Source organism: Pleurodeles waltl, chromosome 2_2 (assembly GCF_031143425.1).
Source record: "Pleurodeles waltl isolate 20211129_DDA chromosome 2_2, aPleWal1.hap1.20221129, whole genome shotgun sequence".
NCBI classification, from domain to species: Eukaryota; Metazoa; Chordata; class Amphibia; order Caudata; family Salamandridae; genus Pleurodeles; species Pleurodeles waltl.
The window spans coordinates 715,718,705-715,734,184 of NC_090439.1; the positions used below are offsets into that span (position 1 = coordinate 715,718,705).

The 15,480-nt window shown below is 50.1% G+C and overlaps 1 protein-coding gene across 1 annotated transcript in view; it reads left to right on the forward strand.

The window, feature by feature from the left end:
- MCMDC2 (minichromosome maintenance domain containing 2) overlaps positions 1-15,480 on the forward strand; it is a 1,221,288-nt gene that overhangs the window by 947,212 nt on the left and 258,596 nt on the right. The gene's annotated exons all lie outside the window — the stretch shown is intronic.

Here is a 15,480-nt window from a genome sequence, read left to right on the forward strand (position 1 = left end):
TGGCAAAAACCTGGAGAACATATTATTGTGATACTGAACATAGAACTCAAATTGTGTTACAACATTCTTAGGCATCAAGGGCCAGATGTATGAAACTGTCTTTCGATTGCAAACTCTCCGACTCTAATCACAGAAACATTATTTCGACGGCCCAAATCCATTTGAGGAGTTGGCAAAAATGTATTGCTTCTTTAAATTGATATAAAACTGGATAAACATTGCAATTTAGAAAGTACTGGTTGTGGGCGTCCCTTGCATATTGCTGTTTGTTATCAGATGTATGGTTTGCAACTGGAGTTTTTGTCGGAAAGCTTTGCAAAGTTACTAACTCAAGTTGGCATGGTGACTTGTTTGCAAAAGGGAAGGGGTCCCCTTTGAACTTCTTCCCATTTGTGAATGGTGGTAAACGTTTGAGGGCGAATAGGCAAGGGATCACTACTAGTGCTCTCTGAAACCTTTCAAAAAGTAAATTTGTGTTTGTTTATAGCAGCCCGTTTTCTTGCAATTGCAGAAATGGTGGTCTGTTCAGCCTATGCCAGGGTGAAGTCCAATCTCATGAGTACAGATGCCTTTAAATTATTTGTCCGTTCTCCCACAGGAGCCCAAGGGGCATATTTACAGATGAGGGGCGCAGCGTGGCATTGTGTCAAAATTGGCAGTGCTTGCTGTGTCACTCCTGAAACGCACAGATGCGCCGTATTCACACAAATACATTACACGTCTGTGTTTCCCCTAGGGCTGGTGACATTTAGCTGCCAGCACCAACGCAGGTATCCTTGCACCAAAGTACAAGGGTGTCTGCGTTAAAGGGAGCGATTGTTTATGTGCGGTAAGGTAGCTCTTCCTGCACATAACCAATCTACAATGGCAATTTGTTAATTCTGTGTGTGCTTCAAAATGCAGCACACATAGAAATAGCAAATTGTCATTACTGAATGATTGTTTATGTGCAGGATGTAACACCTTCCTGCACATAAACAATCATTCATGACGTGTTGCTCTTTCTATGTGTGCTGCAGAATGCAGAATGCAGAAAAAGAGGAGAAATAAAAGTATTTCTCCTTGTTGCGCCATGCTAACGCCACCCCTGGGTGGCATTAGTTTTTGGCGTTGCCACAGATTTACAACTTCTTGTAAATCTGGGGCAGCATCAAAAGAAATGGGTGTTGCGGTGGAACGCCCACAGCAACACCTATTGCATACCCCTCTGCCACAGAAAACTGCGTCGGAGGGGCCCATATTTACCAAGCAGCGTTGAGCCACAAAAAGTGTCTTAGCGCCGCCTTGTAAATATGGCGCAGTGCACAGCGCCACCCAGGCATCACAAAAAGTGACGCTCCGGTGGCACTGGGGCCATGCGAATATGCTCCTAAGTTTGTACACTCCTACATCATGTGCTTCGGAATGCCCCTTTCTGGAGGACGGCTACAAAGAGAGGTGGCGAGAATGGACCAGCAGAACTGAAAATATCTGACGTTGAAGATGCAACAGCAATGCTCACAAACAAAATCTCTGTTCTACAAAAAAACATGGATGCAGTCAAAACAAAGGCTGAGGATTTGAAGGCTCACCCTAGCAAAAACAATTTACACGTAGTGAAAGTGGCAAAATTGACAGACTCTGGAAACATGGCGCCCCCTGGAGATGATTTTTGGCAGAGAAAGTTTCTCCTGGTGTTTGTTGTTCAAAGGGCTCACAGGTCCCTGGCACATAGGCAGGTCCATTTGACACCCCACGCCCAATCATAGAGACAGTCACACAAAGCTGAGATTGTCTGTGAGAAAGGAGGCACAACATGAAGATGTCAGACTATCTTTTTAGCCAGATTTCCGTGGTAGGTGGAAGAGGTCAGACGATTCTTCATATCGGTTAAGAAAAAGCTGCAACACCTTAAGATCACTTATACTATGCTATATCTGGCCATGCTTTGATTTGTACTGGACACAGATTTTTGCTGATACCAAAGTGGCTCTCCAGTGTGTCTCAAAATTTGAAAAAGAAAATAAACCTCCACGAAGCTATTATGATACTTCACGGGCCAAATTAAGTGGCATTGACTAATTGAAGACTACAAGATGCATGGGTTGCAGCTGGACTTGCCCAGAGGCATTCCGTAAGGAAGAAAGATGAAGATTTGCCCAGCCATGGTTGGTCATGTGATGAGACAGTGTAAATATGCTATAGTATACAGTTCTATAAATTGGTAATGCTATGCTTACTTCTCCCCCTAGGAAAGCAGGCAGAGGCCCAATCGCTGCCAGTGACTTGTAAGTGTAAAAGAGTGCACTGGGCCCCTTTGCACAGTTGGCAGTTTATGTTCATTTGAGTCACAGTTTATAGCATTGCATTGGATTGTGTTTTAGAGTGGGAATATTTATTCTATCAGCGGACACTGCTTTTGCAGTGGGGAGGGGTTTTGGGCTAGGGTGCGAAATACGTGCTATGATAGCCTTCTGGCAGAGATCGCAAACAAAATATTGGAGACTTTTTGGCGGCTGGTGGGGTGCCGGTGGGTGGCTCTGTGCTGGACATGGTTGAGCTGTATATAAGCTGCAATAACGATAAGTAGAAATAAGACTCAAATAACATTTATGACCAGGAATGTTAAGGGACTAAGCAGTCCCAAAAATATATGTAACTGTCTCTAAATAAGTGGAGACAACATCACTATTTTAAATCGTATTACTCTTTTGCTCGTTTTGTGGCTATAGTGATTCATAGAGCATTATTAAACAAACATGATGGTGTAATACGTGACACAGAGGGCAGATACATAGTATTGATGTGCGGATTATGTGATCATCCAGTTAACATAATAGAGCTATATGGCCTCAATGCCAAGGTACAGGACACTTTTGATAAGATCATTGAAATCTGCCAGCTTCATGAGAATAGAGCCGTAATGTGGAGTATTGAGTTTCACCTCGTAATGGAACCTACAAGTGATAGATCATGCCTGACTATTTGTATAGGGCATGGTGGCCCCCACGCTGCAGGAAAATTGAGACCGTGTCTGTACACATCACAGGTCTTAAGAGACACAACTTTTAGAACAGATGTTGATCAAGCCATACAGGATTACTTTACACAGAAGGAAGGGACAGTGAAAAAACAAACCACTCTATGGGAAGCGTTCAAAGACTCGCCTAAGAGCAGTGTGTATCTCTAAACAGATGGGTATAGTGGAGGCCATAGGAACCAACTGTCCAAAAGCAATTAAGTGACCTAGAGACATTCACAGCATATTATACAGAGCTTTTCCTAGCACATGTGAGGAAAAATTATGTAAACGATTTGGCATTGGCATGGTTGGACAGAGAAGACAGAGATTCACTAAATGAATCTATGTCAGTTCTAGAAATTAATAAGGCCATCAAGGATATGCCCTATAGAAAGGGTCTGACGGACTAGCCACAGAATTATACAAAGCCTATGGGGATTTGCTACCCTTTATTTACTCTATAGGGGTGCTTAGCATGCAAAAACTGCCTGGCACTACGTGAAAGACATTCATAATTACATTACTTAAACCTGGTAAAAATCACCAGATGACTAAATCATATAAACCTCTTTCACTGTTAAACCTAGATAACAAAATACTTGCCATGGTAATATCACATCCCCCTTTGCGTACTCTATACAGTTGGTCTGGCACACAGGTCTCATGTTGTATTTCCCCTATGGCACTTCATGGTCTCTTGCGCCACAAGTATATACAGTCCTCACCACCAGCTAATGTGAATTGGTCCCACCGGCTACTGTTTATTGGTTCCAACTGCCATGACCTATTGACTCCACCTTGTAATGGTAATTGATTGCACCTGCTTGCTTTAAAGGTCAAAACCATTAGGCTAACAGGTGTTCTCTCACAGGTCCTGTTGGAACCTTCCTGTCTCCCATGTGAGCCACGTGCCTTTCAGGAGTCAACCACATCCAGAGAGTATTTAAACTGCACCCAAAACTCTAGTCGGTGCTTAGCCCAGTGCTTAATTTGTTAATAAAAATGTGCCAGTGCCCAAAGCTCTTCTCTGAAAAACGGGTATGCTGCAATCAAATGTGCGAGCACGGAACACTAAGGTAGCATAATCCAAAAGCCATCACGGGCCTCTTCAATCTATTTACAGCCACTCCCTGCCCCTTCAGCTCACTCTTGCAGCTTTCTGCTTTCTCCCTTTGTGATGCTTTTTCATTTTTTCTCTTCCTACCTCTTTCCCATATGTGTATTTTGCTCCCAGTAAATGCTTAAGACAGAAAAATAAGTGCCGGCCCTCAAAAATAATTGCCAGTGCCCAGCACCTGAAACCACCAACAGAAATTAAGCACTAGCTTTGCCTTATTCCTGTCCTGAGCAGGCATCATCCCTGCACTCACCTCCTGAGTCTAAAGGATTCCTCTAGTTCTCTTGTCTTCCTCAGCTGAAGCCTCCTTGCAGTTCCTGTGATCCTAAAACCGTTGACATTTCTGTCATCTTCGCTTTCAGTGTGGCGATTCCTCCTCCTCTTCAGCTTCCTATGCTACAGCTACAAAGACTTCTTCCAGTTTTAAGTAGGAGAGACAAGGCTAAGTACTTGATCACAGGTTAGTGCACACTACTACTTAGATTGAGCCTAAGACAATAAGACTGAGTTCTGAGAAGCCTGCTTTCCAGAAATCAGATAGTACCTTTGTTTGAATAGCTTTAGTGCTCTGTACATCTTTACAGAGTGGGCACTCCGGACTTGAACTATATCAGAACTGAAATCCACCCACCAGTAATAGGTAGGTCGCTCCCCCTGCCGCTGCAGCTCCTCCAGGTTCCTGAGTTCCTGAGACCCACCTCACAGTAAGTACCCCCCACCTCCCAGCCCCTCGCTCTGCCCTGCGCTACTCACCCTCTCTCCTGCTCCTGCTTCTTTTCTTCTTTTCTTCTTCTCTGTTCTTCCTCCTCGCTCCTCGTCTGTAATCTTCTTCTGTACTCTTCTTTCCCCCGTCTTCACTCTACTTCTCTTCTTCCTCATCTTCTTCTGTGGTCTTCTGCCCTCTGTTCTTCGTTTTCTGTATCTTCTTCTGTATCTTCTTCTGTGTTCTTCTGTGTTCTTCCGGTCTTCCTTTCTTCTCTCCTTCCGGTCTTCTGATCTTCCTTTCTTCTCTCCTTCCGGTCTTCTGTTCTTCTGTTCTTCTTGTCTTCTGTTCTTCTTGTCTTCTTGTCTTCTGTTCTTCTTGTCTTCTGACTTCGGCTCTTCTGCCTCCTCCGTCCTCTTCTCCCCGTGCCTGCCCTCCTGCTCCTGCCTCATCCCCCTCCCCCACTCGCATCCCCCTCTCTATCTCCCCTATCTAACCCGTTCACTATCTACCTCCCCCACTCCTCCTATCTACCTATCTCTCTATCTCTCTATCCCACTATCTAACTCCCTCACTCTCCACCTCCTCCTATCTTCCTATCTATCTATCTATCTATCTATCGATTTCCCTATCTACTTTCTCTATCTATTTCTCTATCTCTCCCCCCCTCCCTCACCCCTTCTATTACCTATCTTCCTATCCTCTCACTCTACCTCTCACCCTCACCCACCTCTACAACCCCCCCTCCCCTATCTTCTCAACCCTACTCCTATCTTTCTCCCCTATCTCCTAAACCTCCTAACACTCACCCCCCTCCCCCAGCTCTTCTCACTCTACCTGTCCCCCCCCTCCCTCGCGCTTTCCCGCCGCGACCTCCTGCACGCCCCCGCCCCCCAGCTCCCATTCGCCCCCACCTGACCCCTCCCCCCCCTACCTCATATGGCGGCCGCTGCGCGACAGTGGTAGCGACCCTTGACCCAAGGGTAGGTCGCTCCCCCTGCCACTGCAGCTCCTCCAGGTTCCTGAGTTCCTGAGACCCACCTCACAGTAAGTACCCCCCACCTCCCAGCCCCTCGCTCTGCCCTGCGCTACTCACCCTCTCTCCTGCTTCTTTTCTTCTTCTCTGTTCTTCTGTTCTTCCTCCTCGCTCCTCGTCTGTAATCTTCTTCTGTACTCTTCTTTCCCCCGTCTTCACTCTACTTCTCTTCTTCCTCATCTTCTTCTGTGGTCTTCTGCCCTCTGTTCTTCGTTTTCTGTATCTTCTTCTGTATCTTCTTCTGTGTTCTTCTGTGTTCTTCTGTGTTCTTCCGGTCTTCCTTTCTTCTCTCCTTCCGGTCTTCTGATCTTCCTTTCTTCTCTCCTTCCGGTCTTCTGTTCTTCTGTTCTTCTTGTCTTCTGTTCTTCTTGTCTTCTTGTCTTCTGACTTCGGCTCTTCTGCCTCCTCCGTCCTCTTCTCCCCGCGCCTGCCCTCCTGCTCCTGCCTCATCCCCCTCCCCCACTCGCATCCCCCTCTCTATCTCCCCTATCTAACCCGTTCACTATCTACCTCCCCCACTCCTCCTATCTACCTATCTCTCTATCTCTCTATCCCACTATCTAACTCCCTCACTCTCCACCTCCTCCTATCTTCCTATCTCTCTATCTATTTCCCTATCTATCGATTTCCCTATCTATTTTCCCTATCTATTTCTCTATCTCTCCCCCCCTCCCTCACCCCCTCTATTACCTATCTTCCTATCCTCTCACTCTACCTCTCACCCACCTCTACAACCCCCCCTCCCCTATCTTCTCAACCCTACTCCTATCTTTCTCCCCTATCTCCTAAACCTCCTAACACTCACCCCCCTCCACCCTTAAACCCCCCTCCCCCAGCTCTTCTCACTCTACCTGTCCCCCCCCTCCCTCGCGCTTTCCCGCCGCGACCTCCTGCACGCCCCACCCCCCAGCTCCCATTCGCCCCCACCTGACCCCTCCCCCCCCTCCTACCTCATATGGCAGCCGCTGCGCGACAGTGGTAGCGACCCTTGACCCAAGGGTAGGTCGCTCCCCCTGCCGCTGCAGCACCTCCAGGTTCCTGAGTTCCTGAGACCCACCTCACAGTAAGTACCCCCCACCTCCCAGCCCCTCGCTCTGCCCTGCGCTACTCACCCTCTCTCCTGCTTCTTTTCTTCTTTTCTTCTTCTCTGTTCTTCTGTTCTTCCTCCTCGCTCCTCGTCTGTAATCTTCTTCTGTACTCTTCTTTCCCCCATCTTCACTCTACTTCTCTTCTTCCTCATCTTCTTCTGTGGTCTTCTGCCCTCTGTTCTTCGTTTTCTGTATCTTCTTCTGTATCTTCTTCTGTGTTCTTCTGTGTTCTTCCGGTCTTCCTTTCTTCTCTCCTTCCGGTCTTCTGTTCTTCTGTTCTTCTTGTCTTCTGTTCTTCTTGTCTTCTTGTCTTCTGACTTCGGCTCTTCTGCCTCCTCCGTCCTCTTCTCCCCGCGCCTGCCCTCCTGCTCCTGCCTCATCCCCCTCCCCCACTCGCATCCCCCTCTCTATCTCCCCTATCTAACCCGTTCACTATCTACCTCCCCCACTCCTCCTATCTACCTATCTCTCTATCTCTCTATCCCACTATCTAACTCCCTCACTCTCCACCTCCTCCTATCTTCCTATCTCTATATCTATTTCCCTATCTATCGATTTCCCTATCTATTTTCTCTATCTATTTCTCTATCTCTCCCCCCCTCCCTCACCCCCTCTATTACCTATCTTCCTATCCTCTCACTCTACCTCTCACCCTCACCCACCTCTACAACCCCCCCTCCCCTATCTTCTCAACCCTACTCCTATCTTTCTCCCCTATCTCCTAAACCTCCTAACACTCACCCCCCTCCACCCTTAAACCCCACTCCCCCAGCTCTTCTCACTCTACCTGTCCCCCCCTCCCTCGCGCTTTCCCGCCGCAACCTCCTGCACGCCCCCGCCCCCCAGCTCCCATTCGCCCCCACCTGACCCCTCCCCCCCCCCTACCTCATATGGCGGCCGCTGCGCGACAGTGGTAGCGACCCTTGACCCAAGGGTAGGTCGCTCCCCCTGCCGCTGCAGCTCATCCAGGTTCCTGAGTTCCTGAGACCCACCTCACAGTAAGTACCCCCCCACCTCCCAGCCCCTCGCTCTGCCCTGCGCTACTCACCCTCTCTCCTGCTCCTGCTTCTTTTCTTCTTCTCTGTTCTTCTGTTCTTCCTCCTCGCTCCTCGTCTGTAATCTTCTTCTGTACTCTTCTTTCCCCGTCTTCACTCTACTTCTCTTCTTCCTCATCTTCTTCTGTGGTCTTCTGCCCTCTGTTCTTCGTTTTCTGTATCTTCTTCTGTATCTTCTTCTGTATCTTCTTCTGTGTTCTTCTGTGTTCTTCCGGTCTTCCTTTCTTCTCTCCTTCCGGTCTTCTGATCTTCCTTTCTTCTCTCCTACCGGTCTTCTGTTCTTCTGTTCTTCTTGTCTTCTTGTCTTCTGACTTCGGCTCTTCTGCCTCCTCCGTCCTCTTCTCCCCACGCCTGCCCTCCTGCTCCTGCCTCATCCCCCTCCCCCACTCGCATCCCCCTCTCTATCTCCCCTATCTAACCCGTTCACTATCTACCTCCCCCACTCCTCCTATCTACCTATCTCTCTATCTCTCTATCTCTCTATCCCACTATCTAACTCCCTCAATCTCCACCTCCTCCTATCTTCCTATCTCTCTATCTATTTCCCTATCTATCGATTTCCCTATCTATTTTCTCTATCTATTTCTCTATCTCTCCCCCCCTCCCTCACCCCCTCTATTACCTATCTTCCTATCCTCTCACTCTACCTCTCACCCACCTCTACAACCCCCCCTCCCCTATCTTCTCAACCCTACTCCTATCTTTCTCCCCTATCTCCTAAACCTCCTAACACTCACCCCCCTCCACCCTTAAACCCCCCTCGCCCAGCTCTTCTCACTCTACCTGTCCCCCCCTCCCTCGCGCTTTCCAGCCGCGAACTCCTGCACGCCCCCGCCCCCCGAGCTCCCATTCGCCCCCACCTGACCCCTCCCCCCCCCTCCTACCTCATATGGCGGCCGCTGCGCGACAGTGGTAGCGACCCTTGACCCAAGGGTAGGTCGCTCCCCCTGCCGCTGCAGCTCCTCCAGGTTCCTGAGTTCCTGAGACCCACCTCACAGTAAGTACCCCCCACCTCCCAGCCCCTCGCTCTGCCCTGCGCTACTCACCCTCTCTCCTGCTCCTGCTTCTTTTCTTCTTTTCTTCTTCTCTGTTCTTCTGTTCTTCCTCCTCGCTCCTCGTCTGTAATCTTCTTCTGTACTCTTCTTTCCCCTGTCTTCACTCTACTTCTCTTCTTCCTCATCTTCTTCTGTGGTCTTCTGCCCTCTGTTCTTCGTTTTCTGTATCTTCTTCTGTATCTTCTTCTGTATCTTCTTCTGTGTTCTTCTGTGTTCTTCCGGTCTTCCTTTCTTCTCTCCTTCCGGTCTTCTGATCTTCCTTTCTTCTCTCCTTCCGGTCTTCTGTTCTTCTGTTCTTCTTGTCTTCTGTTCTTCTTGTCTTCATGTCTTCTGTTCTTCTTGTCTTCTGACTTCGGCTCTTCTGCCTCCTCCGTCCTCTTCTCCCCCGCCTGCCCTCCTGCCTCATCCCCCTCCCCCACTCGCATCCCCCTCTCTATCTCCCCTATCTAACCCGTTCACTATCTACCTCCCCCACTCCTCCTATCTACCTATCTCTCTATCCCACTATCTAACTCCCTCACTCTCCACCTCCTCCTATCTTCCTATCTCTCTATCTATTTCCCTATCTATCGATTTCCCTATCTATTTTCTCTATCTATTTGTCTATCTCTCCCCCCCTCCCTCACCCCTTCTATTACCTATCTTCCTATCCTCTCACTCTACCTCTCACCCTCACCCACCTCTACAACCCCCCCTCCCCTATCTTCTCAACCCTACTCCTATCTTTCTCCCCTATCTCCTAAACCTCCTAACACTCACCCCCTTCCACCCTTAAACCCCCCTCCCCCAGCTCTTCTCACTCTACCTGTCCCCCCCTCCCTCGCGCTTTCCCGCCGCGACCTCCTGCACGCCCCGCCCCCCAGCTCCCATTCGCCCCCACCTGACCCCTCCCCCCCCTACCTCATATGGCGGCCGCTGCGCGACAGTGGTAGCGACCCTTGACCCAAGGGTAGGTCGCTGCCGCTGCAGCTCCTCCAGGTTCCTGAGTTCCTGAGACCCACCTCACAGTAAGTACCCCCCACCTCCAAGCCCCTCGCTCTGCCCTGCGCTACTCACCCTCTCTCCTGCTCCTGCTTCTTTTCTTCTTTTCTTCTTCTCTGTTCTTCTGTTCTTCCTCCTCGCTCCTCGTCTGTAATCTTCTTCTGTACTCTTCTTTCCCCCGTCTTCACTCTACTTCTCTTCTTCCTCATCTTCTTCTGTGGTCTTCTGCCCTCTGTTCTTCGTTTTCTGTATCTTCTTCTGTATCTTCTTCTGTGTTCTTCTGTGTTCTTCCGGTCTTCCTTTCTTCTCTCCTTCCGGTCTTCTGATCTTCCTTTCTTCTCTCCTTCCGGTCTTCTGTTCTTCTGTTCTTCTGTTCTTCTTGTCTTCTGTTCTTCTTGTCTTCTGTTCTTCTTGTCTTCTGACTTCGGCTCTTCTGCCTCCTCCGTCCTCTTCTCCCCGCGCCTGCCCTCCTGTTCCTGCCTCATCCCCCTCCCCCACTCGCATCCCCCTCTCTATCTCCCCTATCTAACCCATACACTATCTACCTCCCCCACTCCTCCTATCTACCTATCTCTCTATCCCACTATCTAACTCCCTCACTCTCCACCTCCTCCTATCTTCCTATCTCTCTATCTATTTCCCTATCTATCGATTTCCCACCAAAAAACCTCTCTGGTTCTCTGACACCCTCAAAGAATCAAAGAAAACTTGTCGCGCCCTTGAGAAAGCCTGGCGCAAGGACCGCACCGCTGACAACATGACCGCCCTCAAGAACGCTACCCGCGAACACCACCACCTGATCCGCACCGCCAAAAGGAACTTTTTCACCGACAGACTGGACAAAAATAGACACAACAGCAGAGAACTCTTCAGCATCGTCAAGGAGTTCTCCAACCCCAGCGCCAACGCCGTCACACCCTCACAGGATCTGTGCGAATCCCTCGCCACTTTCTTCCATCGCAAGATTAGCGGCCTCCACGACAGCTTCGGACACCAGACCCAACCAAACACCACCGAACCGGCATCCACGGCCATCACCCACAACAACTGGTCCCACATCAACACGGAAGAAACCAAATCCATCATGAACTCTATCCACTCCGGCGCCCCTTCGGACCCCTGCCCGCACTTCATCTTTAACAAAGCCGACGACATCATCGCCCCGCACCTCTAGACCGTCATCAACTCTTCTTTTTCTTCTGCTACCTTCCCCGAATGCTGGAAACACGCCGAAGTCAACGCCCTACTAAAGAAACCTACAGCTGACCCGAGCGACCTGAAAAACTTCCGCCCCATCTCTCTTCTGCCTTTCCCAGCCAAAGTAATAGAGAAGACCGTCAACAAACAGCTGACCACCTTCCTGGAAGACAACAACCTGCTCGACCCCTCACAAACCCGATTCCGAACCAACCACAGCACTGAAACCGCCCTCATCTCAGTCACTGACGACATCAGAACCCTGATGGACAACGGTGAATCAGTCACCCTCATTCTGCTCGACCTCTCGGCTGCCTTTGACACCGTCTGTCACCGAACCCTAATCACCCGCCTCCGCTCCACCGGAATCCAAGGCCAGGCCCTGGACTGGATCGCCTCCTTCCTCTCAAACCGTTCCCAAAGAGTTTACCTCCCTCCGTTTCGCTCAGAACCCACCGAGATCATCTGCGGCGTACCCCAAGGCTCATCACTCAGCCCGACACTCTTCAATGTCTACATGAGCCCCCTCGCCAACATCGTACGCAAGCACAACATCATCATCACCTCCTACGCCGACGACATGCAACTTATACTCTCCCTCACCAAGGACCCCGCCAGCGCCAAGACCAACCTACAAGAGGGTATGAAGGTCATCGCAGATTGGATGAGGCTCAGCCGCCTAAAGCTGAACTCTGAAAAAACGGAAGTCCTCATCCTCGGCAACACCCCGTCCGCCTGGGACGACTCCTGGTGGCCCACAGCCCTCGGCACCGACCCCCACAGACCACGCCCGCAACCTCGGCTTCATCTTGGACCCTCTTCTCACCATGACCAAGCAAGTCAACGCCGTGTCCTCCGCCTGCTTCCTCACCCTCCGCATGCTCCGCAAGATCTTCCGCTGGATCCCCGCCGACACCAGAAAAAACGTGACCCACGCCCTCGTCACGAGCCGCCTGGACTACGGCAACACCCTCTATGCCGGGACCACAGCCAAACTCCAAAATCGCCTGCAACGCATTCAAAACGCCTCGGCCCGCCTCATCCTCGACATACCCCGCAGCAGCCACATCTCCGCACACCTGAGACACCTGCACCGGCTCCCAGTCAGCAAAAGGATCACCTTCCGACTTCTCACCCACGCACACAAAGCCCTCCGCGACAAGGGACCGGAATACCTCAACAAACGCCTCAGCTTCTACGTCCCCACCCGCCTCCTCCGCTCCTCTGGCCTCGCACTCGCTGCTGTCGCTCGCATCCGCCGCTCCACGGCGGGTGGGAGATCTTTCTCCTTCCTGGCGGCCAAGACCTGGAACTCCCTCCCCACCAGCCTCAGGACCACCCAGGACCACTCCGCTTTCCGGAGACTCCTAAAGACCTGGCTGTTCGAGCAGCGATAACCCCCCCTTTTTTCCTCTAGCGCCTTGAGACCCGCACGGGTGAGTAGCGCGCTTTATAAATGTTAATGATTTGATTTGATTTACAAACTGTTGTGATAAGAATGAGAGACAACTCATTTGAGCACACTATATATGCATACAAACCTGTACAGAGAACTGAATGCAAAATGATTATTTGGGGTGCTAGAAACTCCAGCCATAAATCTTGATTTGTACCTGCTCTCATGTGGTGAAGCCTGTACATATACAATATTGTGAATAACTACATAATCTTTGTATACTGAGAACTGTTGGTAAACTATTCTTGTTATTTCCAGTGCACTACACCCACACCAACACAGGGAGTGCAGAGCCTCTTATGCAGTGTCGCAAGGCAGCAGAGCGGGACCGGCGGTGCAAGTCTATCCTTTCTTATTTTGTCCCAACCCTCCTTCCTCACAAGGGCAGTGTATGATTTAAGGGTGTAGGGTTCCTTGATTGTGGGCTGCCCTCCGGGGGGATAAGTGGTCCAGCATTGTCTCGGTGATTTGAACCAGGTGAGTGCGTGACAGGTAATAGGGAACCGCCTGACATCCCTGATTAAGGGGTTGGTCCTTCCTGTTTGACTTCTGTTTCTGAGACGAAGTCTGAATATTCAAACCTAGACTGTGGTGGCCTGCTTGAATCTGACCCCACATTCCATCACCATTGATCTAACATCAAGCCTGAGTCCCAGTCAACCACAAAACTGTTGTTTTAAATGGCTCTTTACATTTTTTAGGTGTTTTATGTCTTAAAACTTTAGAAATTCAAATCCGAAGTTCTCTCTATGCTATTTTAACCTATTCTGTGCCTTGGACGAGGTGATCTCGTCCAAGACACCGGTTCCTGGGTGCCTTGGATGAGATCACCTCGTCCTGCACCCGGGAACCGGGGGGAGCGCTAGCGCTCCCCCTATGGGCCCCCCACCCACACACCTCAGTCGTGGATGGAAGGAGAATCCCTTCCCCTTCCACCCCCAACCCCCCGTGACGTCAGCGCGCATCGCACGCTGATTGTCACAGAGGCTTCCTCCTTCGCGCTGGAAGCTCAGCTTCCAGCGCGCTCGGAAGAGAAATGCAAAGCATTTCTCTTCTGATCACGTGGAGGAGGCCCGGAGAGGCTTCAAAGGGAAGGAAATGTATTTCCTTCCCTTTGAAGTCTCTCTGAGCGTTTCAAAAGCTGGATTGTAAAGCAGTCCGGCTTTTGAAACGCCCACTAGACACCAGGGATTTATTTACACATTTGAAATTGGCATAAGGGAGCGGCCCCTTGGGCAAGGGTCGCTACCGGGGGGGGGGGGGCATTTTTTTTTAAGGCCTTTTCTGTTTTTTTAGAGGTGGGGAGTGACCCCTTAGGCAAGGGTCGCTCCCCTAGGGGGCAAATTACAATTAGGCCATTTTTTATTAGGCCGATCTGCCCCCAGGGGGGCAGAAACCTCTAGGCGCCAGGGCTAAAAATATTTTTGTGGTTTTTTTTTGTTTGTTTGTTTTTTTAGAGATGGGGAACGACCCATTAGGCAAGGGTTGCTCCCCTGGGGGGCAAATTGTATTTAGACCATTTCTTCCCCCCTTGGGGGAAGATCGGCCGATTTTAGGTCAATCTGCCCCCAAGGGGGGCAGAAACAACTAGGCACCGGGGATCTTTTTTTTTTGCGCCAATGTCACACAGGGGGGACCACCCCGTAGGCAAGGGTCGCTCCATGGGGGGGTGGGGGGCGGCAAATTTATTTTAGGCCATTTCTGCCCCCCCCCCCCTGGAGCAAATCGGCTTATTGTTATTAGGCCGATCTGCCCCCAGGGGGGGCAGAAACCTCTATGCGCCAGGGCTACATTTTTTTGGGTGTTTTTTTTTTGTTTGTTTCTTTTTTTAGAGATGGGGAACGACCCATTAGGCAAGGGTCGCTCCCCTGGGGGGCAAATTGTATTTAGACCATTTCTGCCTCCCTTGGGGGAAGATCGGCCGAATTTAGGTCAATCTGCCCCCAAGGGGGGCAGAAACAACTAGGCACCGGGGATCATTTTTTTGCGCCAATGTCACACAGGCGGAGCGACCCCGTAGGCAAGGGTCGCTCCACGGGGGTGTTGGGGGGGGCATATTTATTTTAGGCCTTTTCTGCCCCCCGGGGGGCCGGCTGAGCTAGAGGCCAAAATCCACAGGTAGGCACTTTGCAAAAAACACCTCTGTTTTCTGTCAAAAAATGTGATGTGTCCACGTTGTGTTTTGGGGCATTTCCTGTTGCGGGCGCTAGGCCTACCCTCACAAGTGAGGTATCATTTTTATCGGGAGACTTGGGGGGACGCTGGGGTGAAGGACATTTGTGCCTTCTCTCAGATTCCAGAACTTTCTGTCACCGAAATGTGAGGAAAACGTGTTTTTTTAGCCAAAGTTTGAGGTTTGTAAAGGATTCTGGGTAACAGAACCTGGTCAGAGCCCCACAAGTCACCCCATCTTGGATTCCCCTAGGTCTCTAGTTTTTAAAAATGCACAGGTTTGTTAGGTTTCCCTAGGTGCCGGCTGAGCTAGAGGCCAAAATCTACAGGTGGGCACTTTGCAAAAAACACCTCTGTTTTCTGTCAAAAAATGTGATGTGTCCACGTTGTGTTTTGGGGCATTTCCTGTCGTGGGCGCTAGGCCTACCCACACAAGTGAGGTAGCATTTTTATCGGGAGACTTGGGGGAACATAGAATAGTAAAACAAGTGTTATTGCCCCTTGTCTTTCTCTACATTTTTTCCTTCTAAATATAAGAGAGTGTGTAAAAAACATGTCTATTTGAGAAATGCCCTGTAATTCACATGCTAGTATGGGCACCCCGGAATTCAGAGATGTG